Source organism: Rhinoderma darwinii, chromosome 7, assembly GCF_050947455.1.
Source record: "Rhinoderma darwinii isolate aRhiDar2 chromosome 7, aRhiDar2.hap1, whole genome shotgun sequence".
Classification (NCBI taxonomy): Eukaryota; Metazoa; Chordata; class Amphibia; order Anura; family Rhinodermatidae; genus Rhinoderma; species Rhinoderma darwinii.
The window spans coordinates 85975729-85993856 of record NC_134693.1 but is presented as its reverse complement, the minus strand read 5'-3'; the positions used below and the strand labels follow the sequence as shown (position 1 = coordinate 85993856).

Sequence of the window (18128 nt, the reverse complement as noted above, 5' to 3'; positions counted from 1 at the left end):
GGTTAATGGGATTAATCTATTAAATTAACCCTAGTGTGTACTGTATGTGCATGTATGAGATAGGAAAATTAGAACATGAGCCATTTTGGTTATAGAAATGTGGAATATGTTGGTGCCTTATTAACAAAGGCAGATACATTAGTAAAATTACTCATAAACAAAACGATACAATAAATTATTTCTCTCAAAATAAAATAAAATGAATTTGAGAAATGATCAGCTCTGTTTTTAATTTCTGCATCTTCTAGTAAGTTTATTCAGTGGTGCCAAGTCCGGAGGGAGGTCACAAATGTGCTTTATTGTATAGTCCTGTCACTACTGAGGCTGCAGTGTGAATCCAGGCTGTGATCACATGGAGAAAAGAGATCATCAAGCCTAGTGCTGTCAGATTCCTGTGCACAACCACTAACTACTGCTCATAGGAACAGAGGGGAAGGAGAGAGGGAAGAGACACAACCAGGAGGCATCAGAGACAGCAGAGAGATACAGGCACAGGCACAACTGATAGAGAACTAAGTAGAAGCACAGGATTTAAAGGGCTCACAAAGAGACTTTACCAAGTGTAAAGTAGCAAGCTACATAGAAGCAGGAGATCACAGGGCCAGGGGATGTACTATGTAGAGGACCTAGAAAGGAACTGAGAGAATGGGGTCAGGTCATGGACAGGAGCACACATAACATGTGAACACATGAAAAGAAGCAGGAGATATTATATCACTGAAATGAAGAAACAATAACATAAGGATATATGAACAGATATATATACTGAACGAAGTTACCAGGGAAGAAAGTGACAGGGTAGAGACTGAGGAAGATATACCTGCAGAAACATTGGCATCTCCTGGGCTCATCTTCAGTACACCCAGGTTAAGGTAACATTACTTTCTTTATTTCTTTAGGCCTGCTTTATAATGACTTTTGCTATTATACTATGTTTTCTGATCAGGGATATCAGTCATATGTGGAATGGTGTGTGAAGTGCTTCCACTTACATCTGAATTCTTACAAAGGCACTGACAACAAGTGATCGATGCTGTGATGTAAGGACTCAGGGAATATTTATTGCAACATATATACCATATTGTTAGGTGATTTGTGGATACATCTCAAGGACGGAATTGATGAATAGATGAATGAATTTATGAAGAGCTGGTTCTCCTGATATGCATACACAAAAATTATAACTGGGAGACAAATTATTTTAATAGCTAAATTATTAGTAAACACCCTTAAAATGAAATGCATCTATATCTAAATATTGAATCTATCTGCATATACACAATGTGTTATACCAAGACAGTTTGCTATGTCTAGAAATAGAAGGAATGCAGTGTATATGTGTAGAAAAGATACACAGACATGGCAATAATGTGGGATAACTATATGGTAGTGATTATATCATCATGGAATGGTTATTTTTACACTGAATATATATGTATGTAAAGTAGCAAAGTTGCATATTGTATCCTTCCCAAAAACAAAATGAACCCACATCAAGTTATGTCAACTGTCTGAAGTGATGTTATGTGGTATTTTATGTCACCACTTGTAACTTGTGCAGCATGTATGGCATGGTTTAAGACCTTGGCACCTCTTGAATGTCTTCTTCATTTAGCACTTTTGAAAAAATGCTGCAAGACAATTTTTGATTGTTTAAAGAAAAGATAGATAGATAGATAGATTCAATATACATTTGTCATTAAGCACTTTCTGCATTTACTTTAAAGACAGATACACTGTACCCTTTTCTAGAATCTCTTTGTCATTAAACAATGTTACAAGTCAATTAACTAGATAATTCTAGTATTAGACACAGTGGCGTAACTACCACAGTAGCAGCAGTAGCAGCTGCTACGGGGCCCGGGGCATGGGGGGGCCCGTGTCGCCCTGACAGTCAGGCACATTACATTATGTGCCACTGCCAGGCCTGGAGGCACGGGCCCCCTCATGCCTAGTAGTAGCATCACGAGTCACGACGCTAACGTTACACTAGGCATCGGGGGGGGGGGGGCCTGGTGACAGCCGCGGGGGGGGGGGTCCGGGGGCCCGGTGATATTCACTGCACACTGTGCACTCCACTGATAGTCCTCCCACACACAGTGGAATAGGACGGCGATACGTGGTAGGAGGAGCGCTCAGGCAGGGGAGAGGACAGGGGGCGGAGCTAAACGACCGACGCGAGACTTTGGGCGGAGGACAGTACAGTCAGGAGCCAAGGACTGCCGGAGTAAAGTCAGGACTGCCGGAGTACTAGCATCCCATAGGACGGGCGGAGGACAATCAGAGGACGGGCGGAGGACGTGCAGACTGCAGAGGACAGGTACATGATGTACATCAAATAAAAAAGTTAATGGGAGAAGGGAAAAGTTTTTAGTTAGAAAAATCTGCCTCATAATTCCTTCCGGAATTTTGATGCATATTTTGAACACTTCCCGCGTTTTTGTTGCGTTTTTTTGTGACGTTTTTCAGCCATCGGGCCGTGGGCAGAAAAACATAGCAAAAAATGCATTTTCTGCCTGCCATTGTTGTCAATGGGAAGTCGGAGACAGAAACGCCCGAAGCAAGGGCATTAAGCTATGTTTACACGGAGTATTTTGACAAATTTTTTGACGCGGAAACCGCGTCGCAAAACTCGTCAAAAACGGCCAGAAAATGCCTCCCATTGATTTCAATGGGAGGCTTCGGCGTCTTTTTTTCCGCGAGCAGTAAAACTGCATCGCGCGAAAAAGAAGCGACATGCCCTATCTTCGGGCGTTTACACCTCTGACCTCCCATTGACTTTAATGGGAGGCAGAGAAAGCGTATTTCGCGGTGTTTTATGCCCGCGGCGGTCAATGGCCGCGGGCAAAAAACGCCGCAAAAATCGGCCTCAAACTTCCAAACTGAATTTTGAGGCAGATATTCCTCCTGCAAAAAACTCCGTGTGAACATAGCCTAACGCTTCTTTTTTCCCGCAGGCGTTTTTTACTGCTCGCAGGAAAAATTTCATGGTTTTCAATGGGAGGCACTTTCTGAAGTTTTTTGCCACGGTTTTCGCGTAAAAAAACTCAGTGTGAACTCCCCCTAACACAGTGGCGTAACTACCGCTATAGCAGCCGTAGCGGCTGCTACAGGGCCCGCAGCATGAGGGGGCCCGTGTCGCCCACCGGCACGGGCCCCCACCATGGCCGGAGGCTCCGCTAGCAGCCGCTATGGCTGCTACAGCGGGACGCCACTGAACACTACGGCAGAGCAGGGAGGTATCTCCCCGCTCTGCCATTAAACATAAGACAAGTATCCCCTCTCCACAGGATATCCACAGGACAGGGGATACATGTGTGATCGCTGGCATGCTGAAAGTCCCCTGAAGTTCTCCATGACAAACCTCGGACTTCCGGGGTCTGTGTCGGCAGCTCCGTAGAAATGAGGTGCCAGCGAAATGCCAGCGATCACACATGTATCCCCTATCCTGTGGATAGGGGATACATGTCTTTTGTCTTTTCACACTGTAGGTCGCATTTTTTTGGGGGGTTGGGGCTGTATGGCGTTCCCTACAGGGGGGGGGCTGTATGCCGTTCCCTACAGGGGGGGCTGTATAGCGTTCCCTACAGGGGGGGCTGTATAGCTTTCCCTACAAGGGGGGGCTGTATGGCGGTCCCTACAGGGGGGGGGCTGTATGGCGTTCCCTACAGAGGGGGCTGTATGGCGTTCCCTACAGACCCCCCTGTAGGGAACGCCCTACAGACCCCCTGTAGATAACGACATACAGACCCCCCTGTAGGGAACGCAATACAGACCCCCCCTGTAGATAACGCAATACAGTCCCCCCTGTAGATAACGCCATACAGACCCCCTGTAGATAACGCCATACAGACCCCCCTGTAGGGAACGCCATACAGACCCCCCCCTGTAGATAACGCCATACAGTCCCCCCTGTAGATAGCGCCATACAGCCCCCCTGTAGATAGCGCCATACAGCCCCCCTGTAGATAGCGCCATACAGCCCCCTCTGCAGATGGCGCCATACAGCTCCCCCTGTAAATAACGCCATACAGCCCCCCTGTAGATAGCGCCATACAGCCCCCTCTGTAGATAGCGCCATACAGCACCCTCTGTAGATAGCGCCATATAGTCCCCCCTGTAGATAACGCCATACAGCCCCCCTGTAGATAACGCCATACAGTCCCCCCTGTAGATAACGCCATACAGTCCCCCCTGTAGATAGCGCCATACAGCCCCCATAACGCAATACAGCCCCCCTGTAGATAACACCATACAGCCCCCATAACGCAATACAGCCCCCTGTAGATAACGCCATACAGCCCCCTCTGTAGATAGCGCCATACAGTCCCCCCTGTAGATAGCGCCATACAGTCCCCCCTGTAGATAACGCCATACAGCCCCCTCTGTAGATAGCGCCATACAGTCCCCCCTGTAGATAACGCCATACAGCCCCCTCTGTAGATATCTACAGAGGGGGCTGTATGGCGTTATCTACAGGGGGGACTGTATGGCCGCTATCTACAGAGGGGGCTGTATGGCGCTATCTACAGGGGGGGCTGTAAAAAAGGCACTATCTACTAGGGGGGGGGGTTGTGTGACACCCAGGGGAGGGGGGGCCCCAGTCAAAAGTTTGCTATGGGGCCCAGCCTTTCCTAGTTACGCCCCTGATTAGACAGATTAATTGTCCATAATTTACAGACCTACAAGAGCTGAATACGTCATGTAACTGTTTCTTTTCTGTATCTTAATAACTGTGAGTTGAGATAATTCTGCAGATTTACTTGCAATTCTATGTAAAATCACGGATAATACATCATGTACAATAAAAAAACACAACTCTACTACATCTGGATACAATTTGAAATGGCTTAAAGTCTCAGCCTTCTCTAGACTTCTTTCGTTCTCATTCGTATATGAGATTTCTCGACATGTAAAAGTTATCTATATATATATATATATATATATATATATATATCTGTCTATCTATCTGTCTATCTGTCTGTCTATCTGTCTGTCTATCTATCTATCTGTCTATCTGTCTGTCTGTCTGTCTGTCTGTCTGTCTATCTATCTGTCTATTTATCTATCTGTCTATCTATCTGTCTATCTATCTGTCTATCTATCTGTCTATCTATCTGTCTATCTATACATATAGATAGAGTTGTATAAACTGTTTTTAGCTTTTATTGTTCATAAAATATTTTAATACATATGTGACTGTGAACATTGTGACCCATTCATTTATCATATGACAAAATACTTGGAACAATTCCCCTGTTTTTACCTGTCAACATGAAAGTTACTGTACGCTTGAATACTGTAGGCAGATACACCAGTAAGATTGGTACAAAAGCTGGACATATGTATAATAAACTCCAAGTCAAACGCTTTGTCTAGCAGCCATATTTGAAAACCTTTTCTGAGATATTTCCATAGAAACACAGTATCTGACGTCTGCTAGGAGACACTTAACTCACCCTTTCTTGTTTTCTGTAAAGCCCCACACTCTGTTTGATCTCTGACAGTGTATTAGATTCTGTATATTTTTAGATTAATACAGTTCAGAATGTCATAATTATTTCACCTCCTCTGGTGAGAATTTATTGTTAAGAGCTTCTTATGTTTAGAATTGTCTATTTAACTGTCAGGTCCGTATTTCAGGGTATCTTCCTTTCCCCTGTTATTTGACACCGAATAACCACCTCTGTAAATTGAAAGCTGAAGGCATGCCTGGAAAGAAGTAAACCAGCCAGCGATGTTGGTAGACAGCTTTCCCACATCAGCCAGGAAGAGAACTGCACTTTATTCAGAACAAAGAAACACACAGAAAAGACCCCTACCTAGGGATGTGGGAGTGCCCAAGCCCCCACCGGCTTCTCAGCTGCAAGTTCTCAGACTCACTCTTCTTGCATTCCACGGGGCGGTGTCTTCCATAGGTGTGTCCAACATGAACAAAGAACTTATTATATATCAGTATATTACACAAAGAACTGAAATCTATATACATATGTGTGAGGATAACATTTTTCAAACAATATACATTGTAATGATCCCTGACAGGACCTGTGCAGCGAACTTCGCCCGCCTGCTGCCTGATGACTTGGCTGCCCTCTGCCGGGCCACGGTCAGGTCGCAGTGGATTCGCTGCAGGGACCTGCCCAGATCTTTGTACTTCTCCATGTGGGCCACGAGACGGGAGCCAAACGTGGCGGCGTCTTCTCCTGGCCTCAGTGACCCCCACTCGGACGGGTCCCTGCAGCCTTGTTGATCCATTCCCAGTTGTCCTTCTCCTCCTCTCCTCACGGCATGCTGCGATGCCCCAACCCTGGGAGAGGACGAGGCCACGCTGTTACTGCCTCGAGATGTCCTTCTCTCCCCCAGGGCTGGCTCCACTTTCCCAGCCGGCTGGGATGTCCCTCCACCCCCCACCGGTCTTTTCCGCTTTTCCGGAGGATGGAGGACCGGTACTCCATCTCCAGATGGATCCCCCCCTCGGGGGAATTTTGCTAGCCCAGGCAGGTGTAGTAAACCTGGGCAGATAATAAAGCAGAGTCCCCGGGACGGTATATGCTCCAAGCACAGTGCACCACACCCAAACACTCCTCTCTCCTCAGAGATCAAGCTCGTTCTGGCACCGGTCTTAGCCTGAATCTACCGCTACTGTCTACATTGCCTCATGTACCCTTTCTGAACTATAGACATTGCATTGTACCTGTTTGGCCAGCTGCCATCCTGCTACGCGGTACGGCCAAGTGGGTCCACACCCCACGCCATGACAGTATGTTGTTGTAGGCCTCCTCCAGACCGGTGTTGTTTGGGTCTCGGTGCTTCTTATTTGAGGCAAGTTCTTAAGGTCTTCCATACTTCTTTGCACTCGCGGTCAAACCAGGAATTGGGATGTATTTCTTGTGGCCTCTTGTAGTTACATCTTTTCACGTCAGACCTCTTTGCCATGGTATAAAATATATGTTTTAGGTATTTTACAGCTTTATTTACCCCTCCTGGGTCTGTCTCATACACTCTATTGTAGAAGTTGTGAAGCATCTCCTGGACTTCTGGTCTTTTGATAGCCTCTTTATATTTTATAGTCGACTTCTTGGACCATTTAAAAGATGGGGCAGGTTGAAGAGGCCGTTCTGATGTGGATTTAGTGCAGATGGTTAGCTTGTGGATTTGATGTATAGAATCAATTGGTTGTGATCTGACAGGTGCGTTTGTGGAGTGACTATGAGTGCACCAACATTTGCAGGGTCCATATCCGTGATGGCATAGTCTACTATACTACTACCCACATGGGAGTTTAGTGTATATCTTTCTAAAGAGTCTCGCTTTGTGCAGCTATTCAGTAACTGTAGTCCTAAGCTTTGACATAGATTCAATAGATTTTTCACACTTTTGTTGACGGTACTGTCATAGCTGTTTCTCTCTTTCTATATGTAGTTATGACAGTCTGTCTCTGCTCCAAAGAGGAAGATGTTTCCATTATTGGTCAGGTAGTCTTTATCTCTCCCCGCTCCTGCATTGAGGTCTCCGTAGAGGAGAACACTGCCCAGGGTCTGAAAATGGGCGGCTTCCCTTTGTAGAATCTCAAAGCTGTCTGGGTTGGAGTAAGGGGACTCTGGCAGTGCGATGTATGTTGCGCAGGGGTACATGTCAGACTGAGAGGTGAGGATGGAGCTGCCTATTGTTATCCAGATGTGGTTATCTCCTCGTTTCCCTGCTTTGATCTGTTCATGGAACTCCTCTTTATACCAGACTAATATTCCTCCTGAACACCGGCCCTGCTTGATGTTTTTATTTTTCAGGGCTGGGACAGAGATTTCCCTGTATTGATTGGGCACCAGGGACTCATTCTCTATCCTAGTTCATCTCTCCAGGAGGATTTGTATATTGTCTATCTGTCTATTGATATATGTCACAATCCGTGGGTATGTGCACCCACTAGGCCGCACCGCCGTAGTGGGGTAGCAGCTGGCCAAACAGTCTATAAAGTCTATGCAAAGTCCTAGCACAAGAGTACCTGTATTAGTCCAGACAGTAGCAGAGGCTTAGGCTCAGATGGAACTTGAAGGTAAATGATGCCACACATGGCGGATGATATCAGGCGTGGCAGATGACACCAGACGTGGTGAAGGACAAAAGGGGTGAAAGATGGCAGAACATGACTCCGACATTAGATAAGGCTCAGGAACAAATACAAGCACGGGATACAAGATATAGGTAGCAAGGCCCGGGAACACTGGGAACAGGACAGGACTAAGGGACCATTTGCTAACATGGAAATACACAACAACGCCCAGGCAAGGAGTCAAAGGGCAGGGCCCTTTTTATAGTCTAGGTTGATCTGGGGATAATTAATTAAGGCCGGGAACGAGCGTGCACACCCTAGTGTTCACTGCAGTGTAGAGTGGATGCATGTGCTGGCTTCTCTGGGGAGGGAGACATCGGTAGGAGGAGAGAGGTCTGCAGTCGTGGACATCAGCAGGTAAGGGGAGGCGGCGGTCTACAACCGCGACCGTTACAAAATATCTCATATCTATCGAAGAAAAACATAAGGCAGATGAGCTGATGTTGTTTTACAGTGGTCACTAAAATTATATATTTGTGAATTTTTAGCAAATAATGCAAAGTTCTGAATTGGAAAACCCCTAATCAAAAGAAAGCCACCCAGAAATCAAGTGATTGTTACAAGTCTGGCTGCTAAGGGTGCCATTGCACATTTGCGGCCAAGCCGCAGTAACCGCATGCAGATTGCTGCTAATTGCCACTTGAAACCATGGCAAGGACAGGTGCAGTATCTTGTACTTGTTCGGCTTGGCTGTATATGTAATACCACCCTTAAAGAGAATCTGTCACATACTTATGCTGCCCTGTGGGAGCATAAAGAAGTGATAGACACAGTTATTTCATCGTGCTGTAACTTATTAATTAATGTTAAGTAGTTTAGGAGAATTTATTACTTATACTTGTGGTGTGCATCTGGCGCTGCAAGCATTAGTCCTAGTATATTCATATATTTACGCTCCACTCTCCTCCAGCCGCTGTTTGACACTTTTCTTCCTATGTACAGTAATAGAAAAAAAGTTTCAATCAGAGGCTAGAGTTCAGGGAGAGGTGGGGGAGTTCAAATATTTGAAACCGCTTGGACTCATGCTTGCAGCGCCTGAGGCACCGCAAGTATAAGTGCTAAGTTCACCTAAACACCGGAACATTAACTAATAAGTTACAGCAAGCTGAAATCAGCACGCCTATTACTTTTTTATTCTGCCCAGAGACAGGACAGCATAAATATGATTATATGCTCATATGGCTGCAGGTGGTGATACATTTCCCCTACAGTGTCACCCACTACACGACACCCTTTACAGTCCATCACCTTCCAGCAGCCCTCCTTCCCGGCTCATAGAAAAGGTCAAGTGGGGAACTCCCTCTCTATGGCATCCATGTGCCCTAACAAAGCATCTGGACAGGAGTTATCTAGTTGGGACAAACCCTTTAAAGGGGTAGTCCGAAATATTTTTTAATTTGTTTAAAGGGGTTATCCAGGGACCAAAAATTGCATTGCGTTAATGTATTTTATTTTTAAAATGTACATTTTTATTGATTTTCAAAAACTCAGAAAGAAACAAAGTACCTCAATGTATTTTACACATATAAATGTACAAACAAAAGTAATATAACAAAAACAAAAATTAACATAAAGTAAAACATTGCTCATGCAGAGAATCTTGCCAACAAACAAATGTAGCATTGTAGAGATAAATGAAGTTAGGTATATAATTTGATGACCTGGAATATATATCAATCACCAGAGAGAACCTGGACCAGAGGAGGAACAACCAGCCGTACTCTTAGGAACATACATAGCATGAAAAAAAATTCAATTATAATCAGGAATTAGAAGCCTGGTTTGAATAATACGAGTCCCATATCTTCCATCTACGGACAAATCGTGACATGGATACCACGTGAAAAATTTACAGTTTGACAAAGTTCTCTACTAGTTAGCGGAGAACTGGACTTCCATGTTTTTGCGATCATGGACCTAGCGGCAAGGATTATATGTCTTATTACGGTTCGGAGATCCACAGGCAAGTCAAGTATATCAATAAAACATAGTTCCAATTTAGGTTGCATATTAATAGATAAACCAGTGACCTTTTTGTTAAAATCGTTTGTAACTTGCCAAAACCCGTTCACTAACGGGCAGCCCCACCAGACATGTATGAATGTGCCAGTTAATCCACAACCTCTCCAACTATTGTGTGGGTTAGAAGGGTTAGATTTTGATATGCCACTGGGTGGGATACCAACGCAACATTATCTTAAATGAAGTTTCCCAGTGATTTGCACTTTTGGATAAGCCCTTGAGCGCCTTAATAGCACCATACCATTCCTCCATAGCTATAGTTGCCTCTAAATCTTCCCATTTCAATATATAAGAGGGTTTGGTTTCCAATTGTGGCTGCATCAATAGTCTACAAAACATAAATTAGGATTAAGCGAAGAGAAAAACTGATGTATAATTGTTGGATATGACGGAGAAGAGATTGTGGTATTATGTAGTACATGACGGATTTGAAGAAATTTGCAGAAGTATCTTGTAGTGTTGGAAATATATTCAAAAGTATTCAACAAGGGACCAGAGTATAAAAGCCTGATGTTGCTCAAATCAGCTGCACACCAATTCTGAAGGTCCAACTCGGGTATCAGTGTATTTAAAAATTGCAAGGGAAGGTCCCCAAGAGTAGTATTATCAAGCGTAGAAGTAAGGCACAAAGCATTCTCCATGCTGATATGGAAGCTGTTATACTCAATAATTTATGACGTGCATTATAAGGGGGGGGGGGGGGTGGATGAGCCCAGCATTGCAATCGATGGAAACCCCAAATTTGCACTTTTCATTTCCACCCACCATTTACCGTAAGAGGATTGTCTGCCGTACACGGTGCCCACCGGGTCAGGATTAATTAATTGCGGTAATATATGTATTAATCTCAGTGATTAATCTCAGTGATAAGATCTTAGTGTAGAGTTTTTAAGATCCGTGTTTAGAAGCGTTATTGGCCTAAAATTATCAGGAGTCGTGGGATCCTTCCCAAGCTTTGGAAGAGGGACTATAGTAGCCTCAAACATGTCAGGCAGGAAGTGGCCCTCTACTGCAGCTTTGTTAAAACTACCCGACAGATAAGGGGCTAAGATACTAGAAAAATGTTTGAAGTACATATTTGTAAATCCATCTGGACCTGGGGATTTAAAGGGTTTAAGGGTAGGAATCGCTTTCTCCACTTCTAGAGGAGTGATAGGAGATGAGACTGTTTATAATAGGAAGGTGTATGGCTTTTACGAAGTTAGCAATGTCCTCCGCTGTCGGTTGGTGTACTGGAGGGTCATTCTGCAAATTATAAAGAGAGCTATAGTCATTTCTAAATTGGTCAGCTATATGCCGTGGATCAGATATCTTATTACATTGACTATCAAGTAAGAATGTGATGCGCGAATTTGCAGATGAGTGTTTAATCCGTTTAGCTAATAAAGCTCCCGCTTTGTTATTTACATAAAATTGCATTTGCATTCTTTTAAAATGATAGTGGTGTTTTGCAGCAAGTACGGTCTGTAATTACAGTCTTAGGCTGGGTTTACACAACCTATTTTCAGATGTATTGGAGGACTCGAAATACGTCTGAAAACAAGCCTCGAATACGTCGGCAAACATCTGCCCATTCATTTCAATGGGTTTGCCGACGTACTGTGCCGACGACTTGTAATTTTACGTGTCGCTGTCAAAAGACGGCGCGTAAAATAACAGCCTCGTCAAAGAAGTGCAGGACACTTCTTGGGACGTAATTGGAGCCGTTTTTCATTGAATCCAATGAATAACAGCTCCAAATTACGTCTGTAATTGACGCCTCGCAAAACGCGAGTACGGGCAATTACGTCTGAAATGCAGGAGCTGTTTTCTCCTGAAAACAGCTCCGTAATTTCAGCCGTAATTGACGTTATCGTGTGCACATACCCTAAGAGTTCTAAGCTCCACTGCTCGGGATAAGAGATGGGCTATCTTGTTTTGAGACTCTAAAATACGAATTTTCAAAAGCAAATCATTGGTCTCTGTTATACGTTTTTCTTTAATTGGGCGCAAGCTTGAATAAAAACGCCTCGCATATAAGCCTTATGGGCATTCCACAGCGTATGAGGACTTTCTACGGATTGCACATTAACAGAAAAATAGGATTCAAGGTGTTGTCGTAATGTAGGGGCAAAGTCGGAGTGAGTCAGTATGTAATCATTTGATTTCCACTGGGAGGGAGTAGAGGATGTGAATTGTTCTTGCAAAGTAATAATAATAGGGGCATGGTCCGACTATGAGATAGTCCCGATATTAGATGTAGATATTAGAGTTCATTTATTGAAGGAAAAAAAAAATCTATTCTAGAATAGGAATTATGGGGGGGGGGGGGGTATAATAGTCAATCACTACCGTGTTGACATCTCCATACCTTATAGAAGCCCTCCTCTGCAATAGATGCGGCCAATAAGTCAGTGTGTCTACCAGCAGTGGTAGTGTCGAATTGCATGTCAAGTATCGTGTTAAAATAGCCTCCTATAACCAAGAGACCCTTACTTACCGCAGAAATCTTAGACATATTAAAGGACCAAAACCTACGTCGCTTATGTGGGAAGTAGACTTTAAAAAAGGTGCATTATTAATGTCACAGACTAATCCTATATATCTTCCCTATGGATGAGATATGAAACCGTGAAAATTGTATGCCACCAAGTTACGAATGACAATTAATATCCCCTTTCGTTTAGCCTCACAGGACGCCATATAGACATGGGGAAAAGCCTTGTGGCTGAGTGTCAGGGATTTTTGTTTGTGAAAATGCATCTCTTGAGCAAACAGTATGTCACAATTTAAGCGTTTAGCCTCCCTCCACATCATACTGCGCTTAAAGGGACTATTGAGACCCCTAACATTCAAGGAAGCTACCTTTATTACCATTGTGGATTATTACATAGTTAGTACGGCTGAAAAAAGACACATGTCCATCAAGTTCAACCAAGGGATGGGAAAAGGGAAGGGAAAAATTTCTACACATAGGAGCTAATATTTTTTTGTTCTATGAAATTATCTAAGCCTTTTTTAAAGCCATCTACTGTCCCTGCTTTGACCAGCTCCTGCGGTAGACTATTCCATAGATTCACAGTTCTCACAGTAAAGAAGGCTTGTCGCCTCTGCAGGTTGAACCTTTTTTTCTCCAGACGGAGGGAGTGCCCCCTTGTTTTTTGAGGGGGTTTTACATGGAACAGGATTTCATCATATTTTTTGTATGTGCCATTAATATATTTATAGAAATTAATCATGTCCCCCCCTTAGTCGTCTTTTTTCAAGGCTAAATAGGTTTAATTATTTTAATCTTTCCTCATAACTTAGATTCTCCATGCCCCTTATTAGCTTCGTTGCTTTGCTCTTCGTATTTTTTCCAACTCCAGGGCATCCTTTCTATGAACTGTAACCCAGAACTGAACTGCCTATTCTAGATGAGGCCTCACTAATACTTTGTAAAGTGGCAATATTACATCCCTGTCCCGCGAGTCCATGCCTCTTTTAATACACGACAATATCCTGCTGGCCTTTGAAGCAGCTGATTGACACTGCATGCTGTTATTTCGTTTATGATTTACAAGTACACCCAGATCCTTCTCAACAAGTGAATTCACCAGTGTAGCTCCCCTTAGGACATATGATGCATGCAGGTTGTTGGTACCCAGATGCATAACTTTACATTTACAGAGATAGGGATTTTGCTAATACCCTCACTTTTTTTAATGTATTATGTAGAGTGAGTTTTAGGAACCACAAGGTGTATACCACCAGTTTGTACTAATTTTTAATAAGGAAATAGGGAGAAGGGATAAGAATTGTGGTTCCTAGGGGAAATTAAAAGTAGTGAAAAATAATAAACTTTATTAACATATTTAATTAAAAATATTTGAGAAATTTTTACAATTGTCCAATGTAGGTCAGAATTTATTACGGTGCAGATGACCCCTTGTCTTGCACCTAGAGAGCAAAATTTGCCTTATTTATAATTTACCATCAATTGCTACTACCATATAACAACAAAATTAACCTTTTATTTTGCTAAAGTTAATATAATATTTGTTTTCAGTTGAGCTTATTTAATTGCTCTGTGGTAAGCCGAGTAAAGATCTGATAACAGTGGTATAGTGATCTATATTCCAAATGTGATATATCCTGTGCACTGAATAGATCAGCATTGGCTGTAAGTTAGTGAGCACTGTTAGGCTGGGTTCACACGTGGCGGAATTTCACTTAAATTCCGCTGCGGACACTCCGCAGCGTTAATCCGCAGCGGAGCCGTTTGTCCATTGACTTACACTTTAATTTAGCAGTGTTCGTTTAGACGAGGCGTAAAATTCCGCTGCGGAGCATAGGCTGCGGAGCGGAATTTGGTGTCCGCAGCATGCTCTGTCTGTTGCGGAGCAGTGGCGGACTCATGGCGGAATTTCTCCATTGACTTCAATGGAGATTCTAATTTCCGCAATGAAGTCCGCAGCTGTCATGCACATGTTATGTGTGCTGCGGATCCGTCTTGCTTTTTTAACTTGACATTTCTTCATTCTGGCTGGACCTATGTATTTCTAGGTCTACAGCCAGACTGAGGAAGTCAATGGGGCTCCCGTAATGACGGGAGCGTTGCTAGGAGACGTCTGTAAATAGTCACTGTCCAGGGTGCTGTCCAGGGTGCAGTTAAGCGATCGGCAGTAACTGTTTCTGCACCCGGGACAGTGACTACCGATCCCAATCTACATGTATCTGTAAAAAAAAATGAAGTTCATACTTACCGAGAACTCCCTGCTTCTGTCTCCAGTCCGGCCTCCCAGGATGACGTTTCAGTCTAAGTGACGGCTGCAGCCAATCACAGGCTAATAACAGGCTGCAGCGGTCACATGGACTGCCGCGTCATCCAGCCCGATCTCCCTGGATGCCGAAGGAGGGACGCGTCACCAAGACAACGGGCGGTAAGTATGAATTTCTTTGACTTTCACAAGGGAAAGTGCTGTCCCTTCTCTCTATCCTGCACTGATAGGGAGAAGGGAAGTACTTTTCCCGCAGTCCGCAGCAGCTAGTCCGCATCAATTTACTGCACATTTTGTGCAGATCCGCAGCAGAATCTGCAACGCAGATTCTGTGCGGCATTGATGCGGACAGTTGCGGAGGAAATCCGCCACGTGTGGTCATGCCCTTACAGTTTCTTGGAATTCTCTTATGTACACTGAGTGTATCAGTAATTTCTGTTAGTTAATAGCCATTGTGTCAATTTCTAAGAGTTCTCTTATGTGCACTGAATGTATCAGTATTAGCTGTTAGTTGATAGACAATGTGTCAGTTCATTAGAGTGCTCTTATATGCACTGAGTGTATCAGCATTTGCTGTAATAAATAGACACTGTTTGATTTCTTTTAGTATAAATACAAGATACAATGGACAGAGGCATGATAAGGTATTGTACTGAGATTTTAATTGTCTAATTTTTAGTTGCTGATAAAGCTGTGTCAGTCTGTTAATGAAATAGCTCAGGAGTCTTCATTGTATCGTTATATAACGTTGACCACTTCTTTTAAGACCAGCAGCGATGCAGTAGCCTTTGTGAATATGCACTAAACGGAGAGCACTGATTAATGAGTGCTCGCTGTCAGTGAAAATAGAATTGCACTATGTATAGTGCCCTATTAGTCTGGTGCTTGCTGTCAGTTCTCACCGTTGACACGGGAGAGATAGTAGACAGCAGCACGGAATGATATTCAAGTTAATCAGCCTGTATATATCAATCTGCCAGCTCAGTGAACGCTGTCAGGGATTTCACCCAGCAGCATCTGATTAGCAAATATCATACATCGCTGATCCTCACTAGCAGGGTCAGCAGTGATGCAATTATCAATTTGAAAATAGAAATTAGAAGTGCACTATGTAAAGTGCCCTATTTGTTAGGTGCTTGTCTGTTTTCACCGTTAATACGGGAAAGGTAGTAGATAGCAGCACGGTGTGATATTCTGGCTAAATAGCCTGTGTTTATCGACCTGCTGGCTCGGTGGACGCTGTAGGGATTTCAACCAGCAGCGTCTGACAGGATACAGGTATCGCTCTCTTTCCAGGAGTAGCGCTTCCACATGTAAGTCGTTGCGGAATATTAGGCTATGTTCACACGGGGTATTTTGCCGAGTTTTTTGACGCGGAAAACGCGTCGCAAAACTCAGCAAAAACGGCCCGAGAACGCCTCCCATTGATTTCAATGGGAGGCGTCGGCGTCTTTTTCCCGCGAGCAGTAAGGGTATGTGCACACACACTAATTACGTCCGTAATTGACGGACGTAATTCGGCCGCAAGTCCAGGACCGAACACAGTGCAGGGAGCCGGGCTCCTAGCATCATAGTTATGTACGATGCTAGGAGTCCCTGCCTCTCTGCAGGACAAATGTCCCGTACTGTAATCATGTTTTCAGTACGGGACAGCAGTTCCACGGAGTAGCAGGGACTCCTAGCATCGTACATAAGTATGATGCTAGGAGCCCGGCTCCCTGCAGTGTGTTCGGTCCGGTACTTGCGGCCGAAATACGTCCGTCAATTACGGACGTAATTAGTGTGTGTGCACATACCCTAAAACTGCCTCGCGGGAAAAAGAAGCGACATGCCCTATCTTCGGGCGCTTCCGCCTCTGACCTCCCATTGACTTCAATGGGAGGCAGAGAAAGCGTATTTCGCACTGTTTTATGCCCGCGGCGCTCAATGGCCGTGGGCGAAAAACGGCGCGAAAATCACCGCGAAAATCGGCCTCAAAGTTCCAAACGGAATTTTGAGGCAGATATTCCTCCCCCAAAATACTCCGTGTGAACATAGCCTAAGTTTATATTGACGGTAGCTTTAGATGGTCAAGACCTTAAACATTGGTTTCATAATTTGATTAAACACCCAACGCGCGTTTCGCCGGCATTCCGGCTTCCTCTTGGAAGGCAGATGAACTGCGCAATTTGATAAGCAGGATCACTGTGTTTGCGTGTCGTATGAAATCTTTAGCCTGCCTCTTTCAGGTGGTTGAAAAATGCAAATTTCAGGACGACGCGGCTCACAGATTATTTGCACTGACAGCAGGGTGAGATGTGTCCCATTGATTGCAGCTTTCACCTGCTACGGTGGAAGCAGTCAAGTCCAGATGAAACCGGTCAAAGGCATACAGCCCGACCAACGTGATTAAAGTGTACCTTTGTCCTGCAAACAGGGCACAAGCGCTGTCACAAACCCGCACTTCCTCCTCAGCAATTACACAGTGGTGAGGGGATCTACACTTATCCTGCTCTAGCGAGAGTCAGGCATAGGTGATACAGGCTCCGGTCTAGTCCGCTCCCTCTACCACGTGTCCCAAAATGGTGGCACACGGGCCTCAGATGAGGTAAAAGCCTCAGCGGGAAAGCTTTCACCACAGAGTTTTTAAGTTGAGGACAGGAGTAGGAGAACTATATGACCGCGAACCTATCTTCCAGGATACGTCGCGATATAATAGAGGTGATGAGTTGGTTTCCGGTCAGCGCTGGTAGTAGAGGGCGCGAGCGGTATCGGAGTGGCTTGGCCACAATATCTCGTGCCCGTCCAGACTCAGATGTGGCAGAGGGTCAGGCCGGAAGGCAGTGACTGCAAGCTAACAAGTCAGGGGTCCAGGATAGTGTCAGTCAATATTGACTTCACAGCTAAATTCAGCTGCGAGCTGCTTTAGAGCACAGAGAGTGGAGGAGCTAAAGGATCAAGTGGCCATTCTCTTCAGCGGCTAGGCTCCGCCCCCTGCATTAATATTTTTATGTAAAAATAAATCAATTACTATTGTACTTTAATTTAAAATTCGGCACTAAATCGTGAAGTTCAAACCCGGTGAATTGTTCCCGGAAGTCCTGTAGCTTTTCTAATACTGATGACGCGCCGACATGGCCCCACGTCACTGAGGCCTTGCTTCCTTTGCTTTTCGTGTTATCAATCGCATGACTGCAAGGGGCTGTCACATTGCCTATTGCTGGAGTCTTCGAGCAGAGCATCAGGTAGCGCTTTGCTCGGGACTCCAGCACTGCTCC

At 44.5% G+C, this 18128-nt stretch overlaps 1 protein-coding gene across 2 annotated transcripts in view; it reads left to right on the top strand.

The window, feature by feature from the left end:
• The first annotated feature begins 423 nt into the window (after positions 1-423).
• KCNJ4 (potassium inwardly rectifying channel subfamily J member 4) overlaps positions 424-18128 on the top strand; it is a 565683-nt gene continuing 547978 nt past the window's right edge. For both annotated transcript variants that reach the window (XM_075833631.1, XM_075833630.1), the window contains exon 1: positions 424-872. The gene's annotated coding sequence lies outside the window, so the exon portion shown is untranslated. The remainder of the gene's footprint in view (positions 873-18128) is intronic.